At 46.0% G+C, this 21,823-nt stretch overlaps 1 long non-coding RNA gene across 1 annotated transcript; it reads right to left on the reverse strand.

Annotated features, from left to right (window-relative positions):
- Positions 1-8,930: 8,930 nt before the first annotated feature.
- On the reverse strand, positions 8,931-20,189 carry LOC142930483 (uncharacterized). The gene is made up of 2 exons (XR_012946408.1): positions 19,836-20,189; positions 8,931-9,750 (listed from the first exon to the last, which is right to left on the reverse strand). It is a non-coding gene; the product is annotated as an uncharacterized LOC142930483 (long non-coding RNA).
- Positions 20,190-21,823: the final 1,634 nt, after the last annotated feature.

Below are 21,823 nucleotides of genomic sequence, written 5' to 3' on the forward strand. Positions count from 1 at the left end.
AGACTGTTGGGGCAAGTGCTGTTCGAGCGAGTAAGCAGCACCTATGAAAGATGAAAGCCAGCAGGGCACACGAGGGGGCGGGTGGTCAACAACCACGCCCGGCCGCCTTTGTCTCCGCAGCGGCGATGTTTACTGCACACCGCACCGGGAACTAACTTGAGGCTGAGTTGACCAAGGGGAGGCCCACAACCGGTTTAAATAATCGTCACCTGCTGTTGGTGGTCGTGAGCGGGAATCGAACTCGGTTCGCCGGGTTCGTAGAGTGCGCTAACCACTGCTCCAGCGCTCTACAAAGACAAAGCTCCCCCGTGTAGCCTGTAACAGACTGTTGGGGAAAGTGCTGTTAGCGAGTTGCACCTATGAAGACCGGAAACTGCACACGAGGCGTTGGGTTGGTCAGCACAACGCCCGGCCGCCTTTGTATCCCCACACACACATACAGGATTGTAAGTTGCACCCCCGACTTTTGCTTCACACTCGTGGGGGCCGGGCAGAGAGAGAGGAGGCGTCTGTCGTGTGTTGGGAGCGATGGTGCAGCGGTTAACGCTGCGCTACGAACCCGGTGACCCGAGTTCGAGTCCCGATCACGGCCACCAACACCAGGTGACGATTAACTGAACCGTTCCCGGGCCTCCCCAAGGTTGACTCAGCCTCAAATGAGCACCTGGTGCGGTGTGTAAACATCGCCACTGGGAAGACAAAGGCGGCTGGCCTTCAAAGGTGCTCGTTAACAGCAATTGCCCTCAACAGTCTGTTAAGATAATACGGGAAGTCTGTGTCTTGTATCTCGTTTGACCCCAGGCTGAGTGGACGCGACTCGCTGTGATGCGTAAACCTCCGCCCTCCAGTGGCCACATTGGTTAATTTCACTGCACCTGCTGAATCATTATCAGAATGAAACTAAAACTAGACTATTGTTTTTACGTTGCCAGGTAAGGCCCGCTGAGCTACATAGCTCTTTTTCAGAAGCGACCTGGCCATAGTTGATAGCTCAACGAAATGGCTTATTAAGTGGTCATTTATAGCAACCAAATACTCTAAACGCATGTTTATAAATGTGAAGGGGAGAACCCGGAGAAGAAAAACGACGCGACCCTGGGGAGAGAGACATGCAAACATCAAATATACAGAAGGTGTTAGGGTCGGGATCGAATCCACGACCTCCTGCACACCAGGCGAGGTAGTTAATATCTCGCCACCGGGGCACCCAAAATAGGCGGATATAAGGGTCCATGGGGGGGTCCAGAATATTTTAACCGGTTCTGGGCACCCCCTAGGTCGACTCAGCCTCAAATGAGTACCTGGTTCCCTGTGTAAACACCAGCATTTGGCAGACAAAGACGGCCGGACGAGGTGCTGGCAACCCACCCATCAGAATAATCGGCTATGATCTATCCACTGCTGGATGGTGGACTCCTCCAAATCCGTCGTCACCTGTCTCGAACTGGTGCCGCAACAATCCATGTCATCTCCAGCGCGTGAGCTGATGTCGTCGCTCCATCTCCGCGCTGGATTTCCTCCCCGCGGGCGCGTTCACACCCTTTGGGTGTCTCTCCGTCGTTAGTCTCGACCACTGGTCGTCGTCTCTTCTCGTGACGAGTCCTGTGTGGCTGGCTTCACTGGCGAGAGGAGCGGTGGTGCAGTGGTTAACGTGCTGTGTTATGAACGGAGTTTGATTTATGGCCACGGTTAACAGTGGAAAGTAATACTAGAACCGATCCTGCCCACTTCTCCTTCCCCCCCCACCCCGCTCACCTTCACCAACACTGAACACCGTGGGGGAAGTAAAATCAACCATCGCCAACATGGCGTGGGGGAGGTCTTCATCCAGCAGGGGACTGACAAAGGCGCTGTAAACTATACATTATTTTTATTTAATTATTGCAGTACTCAAAGACTGTCTACATAGTAACTGAGCCAATGCATTTTCAACCCAGCTTGTCTTCAATTTCTATCCTTGTGATGAGGCCAATGGGTCTGTCGTTCTTCAAGTCAAGTTTATATATATCAACGTTGAAGCGAGCAGTGGGTGGGGAACATTTTCCTTACTGAGGACCGAATAGGAGTTTTTGCGGGCCAATACAAAACCCCTACATGAACTTAACAGACTGTTGGGGCAAGTGCTGTTCCCTAGCACCTATGAAGACAAATACGGCATATGAGGGGGTGGGTGGCCAAAACTTCACCCGGCCGCCTCTGTGTCTCCCCAGTGCTGATATTTACACACCGCACCGGGTAACTCATTCGAAGGCTGAGTCGACCTAGGAGATGCCCAGGACCACTTCAAATATCCGCACTGTTATTGGTCGCGAGTAATCATATAAATTAATACAGCAGTCACTTGTAATAAAATAAACATTTAACAAATTACTTTCTGATCTGGATTCAAAACTGAATTTTGAAGATCACATTGATTATATTGGAAAAAAGACAAAAATAAAAATTGGTTTTCTGTATCGACACAAGCACTGCTTCCCCCCAATGTTCCGTTTGGAATTGATAAAAGCTACCATTCTGCCTCTACTTGACTACTGTGACATCGTGTATAAATCAGCCCCAAGCACTGTACTGAAGAAGCTTGATTCCATCTATCACTCGGCCTTAAGATTTACATTGAACTGCCCATATAGGACTCACCACTGTGATCTCTACATTGGGTCAAACTTAACATATCTTAATGTTCGACGGCTTGTGCACCAGATCTTATTTATTCACGATGAACTTACAAAAAAATCCGCAGACTACCTGCTGGATCTCCTCTCTGTTTCAAAGAACAAATTTGACCTCAGGTCTTCGCTCATTTGCCAGCTTCACCTTCCCTATTGCCGTACAAAAACTCGAGGAAGGGCCTTTGCTATTGATGCCCCCAGAGTCTGGAATGCTATTGCCAATAAACTGCAACTTGAATCTCTACCAATGAGATCTTCTCTCAAAACTGCTCTAGAGGAGTTGTACACCCCTAGCTGCCACTGCTATTCATTGGCGTAAAATAAAATAAAATGTTTCGCTCCGGATGACGCTGCCAAGTATTATGTATTTTGATTTTGCGTGCTGATCTTAAAGGTGCATTGAAAAATTTGATACTCCGACCGATGCTTCTGTTGTTGTGGAGTAACTAATGCAGCCAGCTATGTTTCTAGGGTTTGGTGTTACATGTTATTTATGTAGTTTATTGTAAAAATTCGGTTACAGCCCTTGTGATCACTGTTACGTTGCAATTATAGCTTTATTTTTTGGTGATTAGGAAAACGTTTTTTGGCTTGGACATGTTTGTTTTGTTGCAGTACGGAGTTAGACTGATGGCCTTAATCTAAGTTTTTGTGGTTATTGTTGTTTGACTTGCATCCCACTGGGATTTTTTGCACACAGCGTTGGTGTACGGTGCTTTTTTTTCAAGGATTTTCTGTTTGCACAGTCACATAGTCACTTTAAGATGTTTTTCTTGTTCGTGTTTTTGTTTTTTGTTGTGGTTGCACCCGCTTCAAGAGCCGGATGGCTCACAGGGCTATACCAAAATAAACTGAAATATAGAATTATTGTAAAATGGTTAAACCATTACAGTATTATGATTTAAGCCTTAAGACAAATAATTAATGATTTGCCTCAAAACTTTAATTACAGCATATTTCCCTATCGATTTTATTGTAATCATATACAAACATGCAAAATAGTTTTTTTTTTTTCGGGTAAGCTACGGAACTATGTTATTGTGAGTGTTTAAATATACATATCACATATTTAACATGCTTTTATAGACTTTAACAGCTATAAATGCTATATTTATTTCAAAAATATTTTTTATACAGAATTCTTACCAATCATATCGACTTTTGATTCTAGTCATAATTCCGCGTTTTGAGAATTACCTCAACTATATAACTGTTACTATGAATGTTGACATTAGCAACTTTAATCTGTAATGTTATTAAAGATTTACCTCAGAACGCTTGCAGACGCGTTAAACCCTTAATCAAATAACTCTTATGCGTACAAGTGGTGACCGTATCCCACTGCTACTTAACTCCAAGTATAATACATTAAACCAACCCAGTGACCCTTTATTTCACGTACCTGCACGCAAAAAGCGACACTTTGATTTCAGCCCTTTCCACTGGGGCGGAGACGGAGAGACGGAACGAGTTTGACGTGCAAGAGACGGACGCACGCTGGGAGCGAGGGACCGTGAGCGACGACCGGTGGAAGATGCCTTCATCCAGCAGTGGAGAGACAATGGCAGAAGCCGACTGTGACGCGCGACACTCTTCTCCCTGTTGAGCGACGCGGCGTCTCTCGTTCCTCGTCTCTACTCTCAGCAGACACCGACACAGAGGCCGCGAGGCCTTCCCGCGTGCCTACACGCCGCCCACGGGCACGTGGTTATTTTACCTCAGCTGAACAAATATTTGAGGCAAACATTAATTTGTGACGAAGAAACGACAACAATCCGACGAGTGGCAACTCTCCCTGCGCTTGTACTCACGCAAACGTTAACCATAACTGTGAACAAAAGTTGAGTAACTTTCATCGCGGCACAAATCATTATCACGATTGCTCCTATCTCCGAGAATGTCCGTGTCTCCGAGCTCTCGACAAGATGGCGATTCCCGCCAATCTATGCCGCGGCCACTTTCCCTTACGAAGATGCCTGCTCCTGTTTCCCTTGGTGATGCTGCCCCTTGCACTGCCCTATCCAAGATGGCAGGTCCTTTTAATTCTCAGGGGACTTGTTTTCCATTACGAAGATGGCCGTTAGTGCCTCTTCACTGGGGCGTCTCGGGTTCAGCTGGCGCTTTGCATTACCCTTACCAAGATGGCCGTCGCCGCCAAATCTCGTAAAAAGGTCGCCGGTACCGTTTTGTACGATGAAACACAATCCTCGTGAATAAAGAAATTGAGAGGCTACATGACATAGGGAGGTGGAACCACAACGGGGAACTGCAGAGATTAGACTCCTGACCCATGCTGCTGAATGTGAACGTTAAGAGCACCACTGAGTGGACGGAGCCCCGCCCCTACAGCTCGTGGCTGTGACGTGCGGCGTGATCGACGGGCAGCCACGAGGCTGTCGGTTGGGGCAATTAAACACAGGAATGAGATAATAGACAAATAGGGGAGAAATAGCAGTTGGAGTTCTGTTAAGCCTGGAGAGGAGAGGGAGTGGCTGCGTAGTCAAACTTAGACGTTACACCAGTGCTGCGGGGATTATTACATTAAGTGAAGCGATTTGAAGACAGTTTTAAATGTATTTTGCTTAGAGACAAGGACGGTGTCATTTGCAAGAGTAACTTAAGTCACCAAAATTACAAATACAAGAACATAAAGTACAACAATCATCTCGATTGAATATATCGTGAGACAAAGCATGCAAAAGGGCACAATCATAGATCAATATAAACTAAAATACATTTCCTGCAACGAATGTTATCTTGAGATAAATTACTTTTAAAAACAATTCATTATTAACATTCGTACAATTACAGACATAAAATGAATAGAGGGTGCTTGTTGCACAGGCAACGAGAATCACATTCCCACGGGGCACCATGTGACCTCAGTGCGCTGTGACATCAGTGTGACGTCACCATTATATCACGAATACATAGACCGTGTGACTCCAGTGCAATGACATCACTGTGACGTCACCATTATATCACGATTACATACACAACCATGTGACTCCAGTGCAATGACATCACTGTGATGTCACATCCGCCCACAAATTCAGTTGCTCATCTGGCACCGTGAGGTTCAGACATGTTCTGGGTTTTCTGTTGCAAATTTTTCAAAAAATCAAATCCAGCCATCATAATCTTGAGGACACGTTTTTGGATGCATTTTTATACTTTGCAACCACATCGCCACAATGTCGAAGGCCAAGAAAAAGGGCTTCATTAAACATCTCAAGAACATCTTCTGTTGCTTCTGCAGTGCTTCAGATGATGAGGTTTATGAGCCAAGCAGCTGTGTTCAGAGCTCTGCAGCAAGCCATGAGACGAGCCCAGTGGCTAGTCATGAGAAGACCGAGGTGGCAAGTCTTGAGGCGAGGCCAGTGGCTAACAATGAGATGGACCTGGAGACAAGCCGCGAGGTGGACACAGTGGATAACCGTGAGATGAGCCTGGTAGATAGCCATGAGATAGGCCCAGAGGCAAGCTGCAAGTTGGACCCAGTGGATAACTATGAGATGAGCCCGGTGGCTAGCCATGAGAAGACTGAGGTGGCAAGTCATGAGGCAAGCCTGGTAGATAAACATGAGATGGGCCTAGAAGCAAGCCACAAGGTGGACCCAGAAGATAATTGTGAGATTAGCTTCGTGGCTAGCAATGAGATGAGCCTGGTGGCTAGCCTTGAGACGAGCCCGGTGCCTAGCCAAGAGGCAAGTCAGATGGGTAGCTATGGGCCCAACCCAATAGCGGACAGCGGTTCAAACCGGGTGGCAGACCATGGGCCAAGCCCGGTGGTAGATCGGGAGCCGAGCCAAGATGAAGGGGACAAAGCGAGTCCAATTGCAAGCCACCAAGATATTCGTGCTGCTAGCAACAAGGCTGCTGAATGGAAGGGATGCCAGGTTACAAGCCACCAGGGCAGTCCAGGTTGCGGGAGTGCTCAGTCTGCTGGTCAAGGGCAAGGCGAGGCAGCAAATTGCGGGTTAGGCCAGGCAGCCGCTCAAGTGAGGAGACCAAGACGCCGGGGTGGCCAAGCTGCCCGAAGGAGGGGCAGCCAGCATACCGCTCATGGGAGGATGCCGGATGACAGACAGAAGAACGCCATTCCATCGACAGCGTCTGCCATCATCAGGCCCACCTCCCAGAAGCTAGCTGCCCATTCTGTGCCAGAAAAGATTGCCGTGGAAGGTAAGCTTGTACCAAAGTGACTCTGTAACCACTAGCTTGACTTTGGAATTCGCTCTCATGGTATCTTCTCCCAAGTTCTTATAACCTTGCTTAATCCCAAAAAGGTGTTAACGCTTATCTACTATAACTTCCCTGCTGGGTAATTGACGTGTTTGGCATTTGGGACTGCGTTCAGAAACAGTGGATAAAAACACGTCAATGTAGTTCAACTGCAATCTCATAAGCAACTCTGCAGTAGGGATTAGTTCCAGATAAAACGTTTGTCAGATATTTGCACAATGTACTGTGTTATATACTTACGTATAATCGGGATGGCAAAAGTGACACGAAGCCATGAGACACAATTTATGGAGGAAAATCAACGTGATATCCAGGATCCATCGATGCCCGTCGATAACCGTTCATTTCGAGGCAAAACTTGCATAGTCAAAATATTGGACAAGGACCAGGTTTATGCCCTATCCGTTGAATATTGTTACCCTGACCACGTTAACAGAAATTACGTCAAGAAACAGCTCACTGCAAGGTCACCTAGAGTTGAAAAATACATGGTTGTGAAAGGGTTAATAAAGAGCACCGCTAAAACAATATCACAAGTTCTGGCTTCACCACGCAACTTTCGAGCCAGTCTCCAGAGTGCCTCGAGTGTAAAGAGAAAATTTCCTGTATGTTTTGTGCGCAGATAACAACGATAATGGAGCTCCACGACTCGCGCCAGAATCGGGGGAAAACCTGAGCCTCACGTGGCAGTGGAACGCATGCGAGGGTGCTGGCCTTGACAACATGGGGAACACCTGTTTCCTCAATGCCACCCTGCAGTGCCTCACTTACACCGCACCACTGGCAAACTACCTGATCTCCAGGCACCACTCAGGAAGATGTGAGTTCCCAGAACACTTTGAAATACCAAGCTGAAAATAATTGTGTTCTGTGAAGATGTCCTTGCTGTGTGCTGCACCTACAGCTTAGCTGTTTGATCCGTGTTGTACTGATAGCATGTGCCACCTCTGCCTCATTTCACAGGTACATATAATGGATTTTGCATGATGTGCATAATGGAAAGGCACACCATTGCAACATTCAGCTCCAAGGGCAAGGTCATCAAGCCCTTGGAAATCGTCCAAAACCTCAAACGTGAGTTCTGTTCAGTACAACACAATTGTGCACATTGAATTTAGAACATATTCATTGGGTGGCAGAGTGGCGCATTGGTAAAACGTTTCCCTTGTAACCTTGTGGTCAAACCGCTTATGACCTCCATCCATTTACCCACAGGGATCGCCAAACACCTGCAGTTTGGCAAACAGGAGGACGTGCATGAGTTCTTCTGCTACATCGTAGAAGCTCTGCATCTCTCCTGCCCAATCAACCACCACAAGTAAGTAGTGCACGTCCTAGGCCACTGGTTCCCAACCTGTTACCAAAAATTCACAACAAAGTTTATAGAATATTATTTAAATAAGCGCTTGGCTGCAAAGTAACGTAGGGTCGAAACAAAAAGGAGTATAACTCTCCCATGAGCGCACTTGGTAAAGATGATGCATCTGGAAGCCACCGAATGTGTGATGTCATTCATTTCCACGTGCAGGCCAGAAGAACATGTGGAGAAGACCTCGGTGATTCACCAGATCTTCACAGGGCAGCTAAAATCGACAGGTGTGTGCCAGCTCCATGTGCAAAATCATCGCTGCAAGTAGCAATCACACCGAGTATGACGACGCATGCTGCACAGTGCAGATGAACCCTGCACTCATACGCATGTACCCAGCAGGACATAAGCAAAACACACAAATACAGAGATCTCCCTGAAGCCTTAACAGAATGCTGGAGCAATTGCTATTAGCAAGTACCTATGTAGGCCAACAGGGCACATGACAAGGTGGTGTGGCTAGCACCATGCCCGGCCACCTTCGGGTGGCTAGCACCAGTGCTGATGTTACACAATGCACCAGATACTAATTTGAGGCTGAATCGACCGTGAGCGAGGATCGAACTCAGTTCACCAGTGCGCTAACCGCTATATTTCCACTCCCCGCACAATAGAAAAATGCACAAGCACACAGACACAACAACCCATTTGATCAGATACAAACACATTTTATTCGATTCTGCTAATCAGAATGCTAACTTCCTCTAATTGCACGTGTGGATGTGTGCGCGTGCGTTTACTTGTGTTCCACAGTGGAGTGCACGCAGTGTTCCTGCACCTCGGACAGATTCGAAAACTGCCTGGACATCAGTCTTCACATCAACGTGAGAATCGAGGAATTCTTGATTTAATTAAATGGTATCTTTGCTCGTGACGAGTTTCGAATTTAAACGTTGGGATGAATATTTTCTCATTTTCAAGCAACACTTTTGATCTTTTTCGGATCGTGTACATTACACTAGTCGCGTCACTCAAACACATTAAGTTTGCCCATCGTCTGGAATGCTGCACATTGGATGAATCTGAAAATTGGGAGCACGTCCTTAATTACTGTCAACTAATGATAATGCCCTCTTATGTCACACAACAGCCAGTACAACATAAGGACTCACTGTTTTAACGGCTGCAAAATGTTTCCAGTGTTCTTTTCAAGCACTCATTTGCCTTCACATCGTTCTATTTGACAGAATTCGCCAGATCTGCTGACTGCTTTTGCAGATTTCACCAAGACAGAGACACTGGACGAATACACTTGCCAAAGGTGAGTATGGCACGACGTCAATGTCACGCGAGTCTGTCTACTTTGTCACGCCAACATATTTGTACAGTTATTCACTGGCATCTCGGTCATTAAACTGACGCTGCTGCTTTTTGGTGCGCAGGTGCTGTTGCAAGGTGAAGGCCACGAAGAGGATGAGCCTTCACCATCTCCCGAACGTCTTGGCCCTCTCCATCAAGAGATATGACCTGTTTGGAAACAAGATCAATCGGGTAATGTTTGGTTAATATACAAGTTTTTTTTACATTTCTCCTAAAATGTGGCTGCATTTTCTCCAATTTCTCATTGCATGTTTTTGTGCTGCTTCCTTTTTGAGTAATTTCTGTGATTTATTTCGCGTTATTTCTTTTGCCACGGTTTTAACCGAGATCACTCGTACAAATGTGACTTTTCATGTTCTCTCGAGCGCCCACCTGGTTAATCTACCTAAACTGGGCTCTATGGCGGTGAAATCTTAACTCCCTCCCCAAGCATACAGGTCGTGGGTTTGATCCCGATCCTAATGCCTGTATATTTGGAGTTTGCATGTTCTCCCTGTATTCACGTGGGTTTTTCTCCGGGTCCTCCAGTTGCTTCTAGAATATTTGGCTGCTAAAACTATTCACAGTGAAAAGCCACTTTGTTGAGCTATCATTTGTGGCTAGATCGCTTCTGAGAAAGAGCTATATAGTTCAGTCAGCATTACCTGGTAAAGTAAAAAAATAGAACAAAAATTATAATCAATAACTCGACCCTGCATCATTCTTCCCCTCTTCCCTGCCTAACACCATCTCTGTTTCTGCATCACTGCCTCCTTCCGCACCACTGCAGCATTGCCCGTACCCAGAGCACCTGGACGTGCGGCCATTCATGTCGCAGCAGGAGGACGCAGACCCTGTAGTGTACAGGTTATACTCAGTCCTTGTGCACTCCGGGAAATGCAGCACAGAGGGACATTACTACTGTTACAACAAGGTGATGTACTGCATTCATTATCACACAATCACACGCCAATCATTCGTACGCGAAGATCCTTTAAATAATTCGATTCAGTGAATAAAATCAAAACGATTCCTGCTCCTATGAGCCATGAGGTGGTGCTCATCTCCCATTTATAGGCCTCAGCCAGTGGTGAAAATTGTTCTTTGCTGTGACTGAGGGAGAGCGTATGCATAGAACAACCACTGGTGACTTCACCAAAAATGTGTAGTTACTTTATTGACCCTGGATAGATGATGGACCAAGTGAAGTCCCAACCAGGATTTGAACTTTCAAATGTAATTAATTATTTTTATGGATTATCGGTTCGATTACTCAACTTATAGGACAACACAATAATAGGTGGAATAAGAGGGTCACCTCTGTTCCTCATGTGTCATTTTACGAATATATGGGGAGTTTAGGTGCAATTGGATAATCGTCGTAATTAATCTTCGATGTTGTTTGCATACAGATCTGCGATGGGAGATGGTTCCGGATGGACGACGACTTGGTGACGCCGGTCGACACCAGGGTGGTCATGGAGAAACAGGCATACATCCTCTTCTACGTCAGGTGAGTAACCCACGAGTTGTATTTGTGGGTATGCACACAAGTGTGGTCAATGTGGAAGAGTAGACCAAATATCATCCAGAGTTTGTCTACTCGAGGATCCTCTGCCAGCAGTGGCATGAGCAAGAAATTTGAGCCACGCCGTTATCATTATAACTTTAACCTATGTTGGGCAGGTTGCCTTCCACCTTTGCTGTTAAGGCTCGATCTCTGTTGAGCTCACGGGAAGTTCACCAGGTTGCCCTTTGGGCCAATGAAACTCACGTAGCAGTCGTTCCATGTGCTGTGTGCAGGTCTCCAGAGATGAAGGCCATACCCGTGTGCAGTCAAATCAACGGCGGACATGGGAAATGGCATCAAAAGAGGCGGCAGCGACGACCCCCGACCCCGGCGATCAACCGTCATCACTGATGGATGATATCACAAGGGACGTGGTCAAGTTGCTGCCCCTGCCACCACCGCTGCCACCACTGCAAGGGCGATGCACACCGGGTCCTGATGAATACCGCTGATACAACACAGCCCAGCAGCGCCAGCACCACATCCACAAAGAAGATTATTACCATTGTAAATGTGTACATTTTATAATTTTGTGAATACAATACGTACTTTAAAATAAAAAAAGTTTGAATCAATTTCTTATTCTTGGGAATGATTCTGTATGTAGTTCGTAAGGCCATGTCCAGATCTAATAGCCAAGGGACATCCATACAGCAATGTGAACCTATGAAATGACTTAAATTTCGATTTAAAGCTTTCGTGACTGCAATGATTCATCTTCTTTGGTTCTTTCGGTAAAGTCACGTAAATGAGAATAAAATAATAAATTGATAAAATAAAGTAACACAATAATATTCTCACGACGTTTCGGCCACAACAACGATGGCAGCTATACAAAAATAAAAAGAGATCCCACCAACAGCCTGGTCACCAAATCGAACAAAATCATCTCTGATTCAACAGCATTAATTGATGAGATCAAACAGTTCTCGTTGAAACCCTCTGCTGCCAGACCACCAAGATTATATGGCCTTCCAAAGATACACAAAGAAGATACACCCCTTCGTCCCATCGTCTCTACTATCAACTCCCCCACCTACAAACTGGCACGTTTTCTTGCTGATATACTGCGACCTTTCACTGGAAAAAACACCTCTGCGGTACTAAATTCTACTCACCTGGTATCGACAATCAAAGGCATTTCCCTGTCCCCAGACGACCTGCTTGTCAGTTTTGATGTGGTGTCCTTGTTCATCAAAGTCCCGGTACCTGACACCATCGCTATCATTGAAGACCTGGTTCATCAAGGACTGCATACTGATGTACCCCCCCTGGTGAGACATTGCTTAACCAACACATACTTCACCTGGAATGAAACTTTCTACAAACAAACTGAGGGCACCCCAATGGGCTCCCCCCTATCTCCGGTTGTAGCCAACGTATTCATGGAAAATTTTGAAACTGACGCCATCCAGACTGCCACTCTACGCCCGACCTTATGGAAGAGGTACGTTGATGACACCTTTGTCATCTGGCCACATGGCCAGCCTGCTCTAGACCAATTCCGCGACCACATCAATTCCATACACCCAGCCATCAGATTTACCATGGAGGTCGAAAAAGATGGCAAACTACCCTTTTTGGATGTCTTAATTAAAAGGAGACATGATGGTTCAATGAGCCACTCTGTCTACAGGAAAGCTACCCATACAGATGCTTACTTGAAACCGGATTCCCACCACCATCTATCCCAGAAGAACTCCCTCATCAAGACTCTATACCATAGAGCCCAATGCATTTCCGACCAGGAACACATTACCAGTGAACTCAAGCACGTACACCAGGCTCTCAGGGCTAATGGTTACTCCGACTACACAATCTGCAAAGCCATTACTCCAGTCATGAAGAAGGATCCTCTTGTGGAGCCACTCAAAACCATCACCTTACCCTACATTGCAGGGGTCACTAAAAAGATCTCCAAAATCCTGAATAAACACAAGATCCAGGTCCGATTCAACACAGTACATAAAATCCGTGATTTAGTTCCATCTGTAAAAGATGCTGTTCCAGACATACAGTACCCGGGCGTTGACAAACTAAAGTGCCTCTGTGGTAGTAGCTACATTGGAGAAACCAAACGACATATCTCGGACCGCATCCGCGAACATAAAGCAGACTTGAAACACGGTAGGACGAACTCCTCTGCCATGGCAGATCACTGTTATAATTCAGTGGGCTCACATGACATTGACTTCTCCAAGACGGAGGTTCTTTGCAAACCAACCGGCTACCATGAGAGATTCGTTCATGAGGCCATTCACATATACAAACACAGAGGCAATTTCAACCGAGAAGATGGATTCTGGCTTAGTAACCATTGGAAAGATGTTTTAAATCATTTCTGTTCTTAATTAATTGTATTTTACGATGACCTTCAGACCGCAGCTCTTTCGCCACCATTGACTCTTAATACCTCTCACACCACGGTTAATGGTATGGTTTACAACATGGAGTATGATAGCGCCTCGCAGCTGTCTCTCTCCCCCTCCTCTGTTCCGACCATGGATGAACTCGTCCGTCTGAACGGGGCCCGTAGCTATACGTGGTGCTAAAGTTGAGGGTAAGAATCCACCCATTTTTTCGCCATATAGCATTGTGATATATAACGACTTATTGTTGGTAGCTTAGCTGATTGGAGAATATAGAGTTTATTGATAACATTAAGGTAATTTATATTTTAGTTTTTTTTATTGGTTGACTATATAGTACTGTGAATAGCTCAGATGTGTAGGCCTTGACTTCAACATAGTCATTTCTGTGACCAGTCACTAGCTAATCACTCAGTTATTTCAATGCTAAATTCGCCTAGTTATTTCAATGCTAAATTCTCCTGTTTGATTTGTACTAAGTGCCTCGGTGAATGTGTATGCTCTGACTTTAACGTAGCTATTTCTGTGACCAGTTACAAGCTAATCACTCAGCTATTTCAATGCTAAATTCTATGCTAATTCCTTTGTCAAGGGGTGCCTCTGCGGATGTGTATGCTTTAACTTAGCTATTTCAATGCTAAATTCTATGTTAATTCCTTTATCAAGGGGTGCCTCTGCGGATGTGTATGCTTTAACTTTTAACATAGCTATTTCTGTGACCAGTCACAAGCTAATCACTCAGCCATTTCAATGCTAAATTATATGCTAATTCCTTTGTCAAGGCGCTTTGTTTCCTCTTACACAGCTTAAAGGTCGTGATCTGAACGTGGCTCTTTCACTCCAGCGCTGTCTTACCAGACAGTCTCGTCCCTTCACCTGATGAAGGCCGCTTGTGTTGTGGCCGAAACGTCGTGAGAATATTATTGTGTTATTTTATTTTATCAATTTATTATTTTATTTTATCAATTTATTATTTTATTCTCATTCTACGTGACTTTATGAAATGACTACTGCATTATTTCTGTTTAATAAAGTAGTGAATTTTGATGGCTGTTTTGCCATGCAGCTCAGATACCCACTTAATCCACGAGATGGCATCACTTCAGTGGTTGCAAATTCCAAATGTAGGGGCAAAAACAGTGAATTATTTGATAAACATTTGAAATGAGAGGTGTTGTATGCATGTTGAATTTATTTCGCACCATATGTAGCCGAGTGTATCAAGTAACACACTCATTAGGCGTATTTATCCGAAAGTGTGATTAAACATGCTACCTTACATTGTACCAATTACTGCTCTGGCCCATGGACTAAATAGCTCGATTACAACGGCTACATTTGAATGCATTAATTCCGCACGTAAATATACAATGACCAACGGTGTGTGGCTGCAATACCACAAGAGCTCCATGATAGAGTCAATGAAGCCTACAATCTCAATTTAATTGCCAGCTATGGGGAGCATCACTGGCTCGTGATACCTGAACCGATCCTACCACCCTGCACTCACCAGCGTGATGAAGTATGGCTCAACTCCCAGGAAATGTGTTTTTCGCCACACACTACACTATACATCACACCACATACGCTACACTTGACACCACACTACACTTTCCATCACATTTAATTTATTATACACGCTTTATGCAACACCACCTAAACAACACACAGTACACAATATACACTGTACAACACACTATTCATATTCTAGATTTGAAGCTTTCGTGACTGCAAGGATCCATACTCTTTGGTTCTATTCGGTAAAGTCACGTAGGTAAAAAATAAAATAACAAAAATCACGACGTTTCAGCCACAACACAATTGGCCTTCATCAGGTGAAGGGACCGTGCTGTCATGAGGACAGCGTTGGAGTGAAAACAGCCAAGCTCAGGTCGCATCCTTTATGCTGTGTAGGAGGAAGCAAAACGCTTTGACAAAGGAATTAGCGTAAAAATGAGCATGATGTACGTAGGAGGAACATGGGCCATGATGGACCAGGAACGGGTGGGGACCATGACGGACCAGCAGCTGGGGGGGGGGGGGGAGTAGAGTGAGTGGAGTGAGTGAGTGGAGTGAGTGGAGTGAGTGAGTGGAGTGAGTGAGTGGAGTGAGTGGAGTGAGTGAGTGGTGTGAGTGAGTGAGTGGAGTGAGTGGAGAGAAATAAGCAGCTGTGAAAGTTTGGGATACCAATACTTGAAAAAATTTACTGTACCATTGAAAATTAATTTAATGTTTGGTTTGATTTAGAACATCTTTCCAATGATTACTTAATTTGAAACCATCCTCTCGGTTGAAATTGTGTCCGTGTTTGTAAATCTGAATTGCCTCGTGGACAAATCTCTGATAAAAACCCGTGAGTTTGCAGAGAACCTTGGTATCGGAGAAAACTATATCGTGATCACCCACAGCGTTGTAACAGTGGTCAGCTACGGCAGAAGAATTCGTTCTGCCGTGTTTCAAATCTGATTTGTGCTCGCGAATTCGGTCAGAGACATGTCGCTTCGTTTCCCCGATATAGCAATCACCACAAGTGCAGCTCAATTTGTAAACCCCGGGGTACTGTAAGTCAGGAACGACATCATTCACGGATGGGATCAGGTCACGGATTCTGTGTACTGTATTGAACCGGACCAGGATCTTGTGTTTGTTTAGAATTTTGTAGATCTTTTGAGTAACGCCTGTTATATATGGTTCTGTGATGGTTTTGACCGGAGTATCAAGTGGTTGTTTCTGTATGGAGGGAGAAACAGCTTGGCGGATGGTACGGTCAGAGTATCCGTTTCTCTTGAGGGCCAGGTGTACATGTTTTATTTCACTGGTCAGGTGGTATTGGTCCGAAATGCAATGTGCCCTGTGGTATAACGTTTTGATGAGAGAATTATTTTGAGCTGGGTGGTGGTGGGAATCAGGTTTCAAGTAGGAATCTGTGTGGATGGGTTTCCTGTAGACAGAATGCCCCAGTGAGCCATCAGGTCTCCTCCCAAACAGAACATCCAAGAAATGTAGCTTGCCATCTTTCTCCACTTCCATGGTGAACTTGATGGTGGGATGTCTAGAATTGATGTGGTGTAGGAAAAGGTTCAAAGCTGGGAGGCCATGTGGCCAAATGACGAAAGTGTCATCCACATATCTCTTCCACAGGGAAGGTCTGAGGGTGGAAGTCTGGATGGCGTCTGATTCAAATTTCTACATCAAAACATTGGCTATCACTGGTGATAAGGGAGAACCCATGGGGGTACCCTCATTTTGTTTGTAGAAGGTGCCATTCCAAGTAAAGTAGGTATTGGTGAGGCAGTGTCTAATCAGCGCAGGTGTATCGGGGCCTAGTGCATGTTGTACCAAATTTTCAATTATTTCAATGGTATCAGGTACCGGGACCTTGGTAACAGGGAGACCACATCGAAGCTGACAAGGATATCGTCAGGGGACAGTACAACGTAGATGATATCATCTCTCAGGTCGATGTGGCCCTTAAAGGCATAGGACACATCCAAGCAGACGTTGCGAGAGCTGAAATAGCCACTATTCTTAAGAATGCTAAGAAACCCATTAGCAACATCAGCAAAAATGAACGCTCTGAACTCGCGAATTTAAAAAAAACAGAAGTGATATATAGGAATAGGTTTTACCCTTTTAACTGGCACAAAAACTGACACCTTTATTCAAGGCATCATGTTTGCAATAACCACAACACAAGCAGTCAAATGTTTGCATTTTGGTTATTGCAAACATGATGCCTTGAATAAAGGTGTCAGTTTTTGTGCCAGTTAAAAGGGTAAAACCTATTCCTATATCTTGTTACTGGCAAAGGAGGTCTCATAATGTAGAAGTGATATAGTCATCCTCTCAGCCGACAAAGGCAACGCTACTGTAATTATGGATAAAGATTCGTACAACAACAAAATCCAGAACCTACTCAACGATGGAAGTCACTCAAAAATTAAAAATGACCCTACTAATACGCTAACTATAAAAACCAACAAGATCTTCACAAGTTCGGCCTCCCTAATCAAACCAACTAAACGTCCATCCTTAAAACCTTCTGCTGCAAGACCCCCTAGATTCTATGGTCTCCCCAAGATTCATAAAGAAGGCACTCCACTACGACCCATCGTATCCACGATAAACTCCCCTACCTATAAGCTAGCACGTTTTCTGTCAGATACCTTGCTACCTTTCACTGGCAAGACCTCCTCAGCAGTACTTAACTCAGCTCATTTAGTCTCTATGGTCAAAGACGTTGTACTGTCCCCTGACAATATCCTTGTCAGCTTCGATGTGGTCTCCCTGTTCACCAAGGTCCCTGTACCTGATACCATTGAAATAATTGAAAATTTGGTACAACATGGACTAGACCCCGATACACCTGTGCTGATTAGACACTGCCTCACCAATACCTACTTTACTTGGAATGGCTCCTTCTACAAACAAAATCAGGGTACCCCCATGGGTTCTCCCTTATCACTAGTGATAGTCAATGTTTTCATGGAGAAATTTGAATCAGACACCATCCAGACGTCCACCCTCAGAACTTCCCTGTGGAAGAGATATGTGGATGACACTTTCGGTATTTGGCCACATGGCCTCCCAGCTTTCAACCTTTTCCTATACCACATCAATTCTAGACATCCCGCCATCAAATTCACCATGGAAGTGGAGAAAGATGGCAAGCTACCATTCTTGGATGTTCTGTTTGAGAGGAGACCTGATGGCTCACTGGGGCATTCTGTCTACAGGAAACCCACCCACACAGATTCCTACTTGAAACCTGATTCCCACCACCACCCAGCTCAAAATAATTATCTCAACAAAACGTTCTACCATAGGGCACATTGCATTTTGGACCAACACCACCTGACCAGTGAATTAAAACATGTACACCTGGCCCTCAAGAGAAACAGATACTCTGACCTTACCATCCGCCAAGCTGTTTCTCCCTCCATACAGAAACAACCACTTGATACTCCAGTCAAAACCATCACAGAACCATATATAACAGGCGTTACTCAAAAGATTTCCAAAATTTTAAACAAACACAAGATCCTGGTCCGGTTCAATACAGTACACAGAACCCGTGACCTGATCCCATCCGTGAATGATGTCGTTCCTGACTTACAGTACCCCGGGGTTTACAAATTGAGCTGCACTTGTGGTGATTGCTATATCGGGGAAACGAAGCGATATGTCTCTGACCGAATTCGCGAGCACAAATCAGATTTGAAACATGGCAGAACGAATTCTTCTGCCGTAGCTGACCACTGTTACAACGCTGTGGGTGATCACGATATAGTTTTCTCCGATACCAAGGTTCTCTGAAAACCCACGGGTTTTTATCAGAGATTTGTTCACGAGGCAATTCAGATTTACAAACACGAGCACAACTTCAACCGAGAGGATGGTTTCAAATTAAGCAATCATTGGAAAGATGTTCTATATCAAACCAAACATTAAACTAATTTTCAATAGTACAGTAATTTTTTTCAAGTAGTGGTATCCCAAACTTTCACAGCTGCTTATTTATCTCCACTCACTCACTCCACCCACTCACTCCACCCACTCACTCCACCCACTCACTCCACCCACTCACTCCACCCACTCACTCCACCCACTCACTCCACCCACTCACTCCACCCACTCACTCCACCCACTCACTCACTCCACCCACTCACTCCACCCACTCACTCCACCCACTCACTCCACTCACTCACTCCACTCATTCACTCCACTCACTCACTCCACTCACTCCACTCACTCACTCTACATCCCCCCCCCCCCCCCCCCGCTGCTGGTCCATCATGGTCCCCACCCGCTCCTGGTCCATCATGGCCCATGCACCTCCTACGTACATCATGCTCATTTTTATGCTAATTGCTTTGTCAAAGCGTTTTGCTTCCTCCCACACAGCATAAAGGACGCGACCTGGGCTTGGCTGTTTTCACTCCAACACTGTTCTCATGACAGCACGGTCCCTTCACCTGATGAAGGCCACTTGTGTTGTGGCCGAAACGTCGTGATTTTTGTTATTTCATTTTTTACCTACGTGACTTTACCGAATAGAACTAAAGAGTACACTATTCATACTATACTTGACACTTCACACAACACTATATATGACACAGACTGTACTATCCACGTTATTGCACACTATACAGCACAAATTACAGACACTACACGATAAACCACAAACTACAGACACTACACTATACACAACACTGTATACCACACTGCACGACACACTCCACACACAATACTCACTTTACACCACTCTCCAGTACATTACAACCCAGACACAAAATATAAACCGAAAACAATACCGTAAAGGACGACCCCTGTGGAGACGAAGCGATGAATGAGTTCACGTGCAAGAGATGGACGGACGGTGGGAGCGATGGACCGTGAGTGAGGGCGACTGGTGGAAGATGCCTTCATCCAGCAGTGGAGAGACAATGGCAGGAGCCGACTGCAACGCGCGGCGGCACTCTCCCTCTTGAGTTTTGTGAATCTACAGAGGCACAGAAATCACAGAGACGGTTGCCTACAGCCACATTCCCCGAAACCCATGAGACGCGTCAGAAAGTAAGACGCACAAATCTGGTGACAAGTAAAAGATCCCCCGTGTAGCCTGTAACAGACTGTTGGGGCAAGTGCTGTTAGAGCGAGTAAGCAGCACCTATGAAAGATGAAAGCCAGCAGGGCACACGAGGGGGCGGGTGGTCAACAACCACGCCCGGCCGCCTTTGTCTCCGCAGCGGCGATGTTTACTGCACACCGCACCGGGAACTAACTTGAGGCTGAGTTGACCGAGGGGAGGCCCACAACCGGTTTAAATAATCGTCACCTGCTGTTGGTGGTCGTGAGCGGGAATCGAACTCGGTTCGCCGGGTTCGTAGAGTGCGCTAACCACTGCTCCAGCGCTCTACAAAGACAAAGCTCCCCCGTGTAGCCTGTAACAGACTGTTGGGGAAAGTGCTGTTAGCGAGTTGCACCTATGAAGACCGGAAACTGCACACGAGGCGTTGGGTTGGTCAGCACAACGCCCGGCCGCCTTTGTATCCCCACACACACATACAGGATTGTAAGTTGCACCCCCGACTTTTGCTTCACACTCGTGGGGGCAGGGCAGAGAGAGAGGAGGCGTCTGTCGTGTGTTGGGAGCGATGGTGCAGCGGTTAACGCTGCGCTACGAACCCGGTGACCCGAGTTCGAGTCCCGATCACGGCCACCAATACCAGGTGACGATTAACTGAACCGTTCCCGGGCCTCCCCAAGGTTGACTCAGCCTCAAATGAGCACCTGGTGCAGTGTGTAAACATCGCCACTGGGAAGACAAAGGCGGCTGGCCTTCATAGGTGCTCGTTAACAGCAATTGCCCTCAACAGTCTGTTAAGGTAATACGGGAAGTCTTTGTCTTGTATCTCGTTTGACCCCAGGCTGAGTGGACGCGACTCGCTGTGATGCGTAAACCTCCGCCCTCCAGTGGCCACATTGGTTAATTTCACTGCACCTGCTGAATCATTATCAGAATGAAACTAAAACTAGACTATTGTTTTTACGTTGCCAGGTAAGGCCCGCTGAGCTACATAGCTCTTTTTCAGAAGCGACCTGGCCATAGTTGATAGCTCAACGAAATGGCTTATTATGTGGACATTTATAGCAACCAAATACTCTAAACGCATGTTTATAAATGTGAAGGGGAGAACCCGGAGAAGAAAAACGACGCGACCCTGGGGAGAGAGACATGCAAACATCAAATATACAGAAGGTGTTAGCGTCGGGATCGAATCCACGACCTCCTGCACACCAGGCGAGGTAGTTAATATCTCGCCACCGCGGCACCCAAAATAGGCGGATATAAGAGTCCATGGGGGGGTCCAGAATATTTTAACCGGTTCTGGGCACCCCCTAGGTCGACTCAGCCTCAAATGAGTACCTGGTTCCCTGTGTAAACACCAGCATTTGGCAGACAAAGACGGCCGGACAAGGTGCTGGCAACCCACCCATCAGAATAATCGGCTATGATCTATCCACTGCTGGATGGTGGACTCCTCCAAATCCGTCGTCACCTGTCACGAACTGGTGCCGCAACAATCCATGTCATCTCCAGCGCGTGAGCGGATGTCGTCGCTCCATCTCCGCGCTGGATTTCCTCCCCGCGGGCGCGTTCACACCCTTTTGGTGTCTCTCCGTCGTTAGTCTCGACCACTGGTCGTTGTCTCTTCTCGTGACGAGTCCTGTGTGGCTGGCTTCACTGGCGAGAGGAGCGGTGGTGCAGTGGTTAACGTGCTGTGTTATGAACGGAGTT

Source organism: Petromyzon marinus, chromosome 39 (assembly GCF_048934315.1).
Source record: "Petromyzon marinus isolate PM22_M1 ecotype Great Lakes invasive population chromosome 39, UKy_Petmar_22M1.pri1.0, whole genome shotgun sequence".
Classification (NCBI taxonomy): Eukaryota; Metazoa; Chordata; class Hyperoartia; order Petromyzontiformes; family Petromyzontidae; genus Petromyzon; species Petromyzon marinus.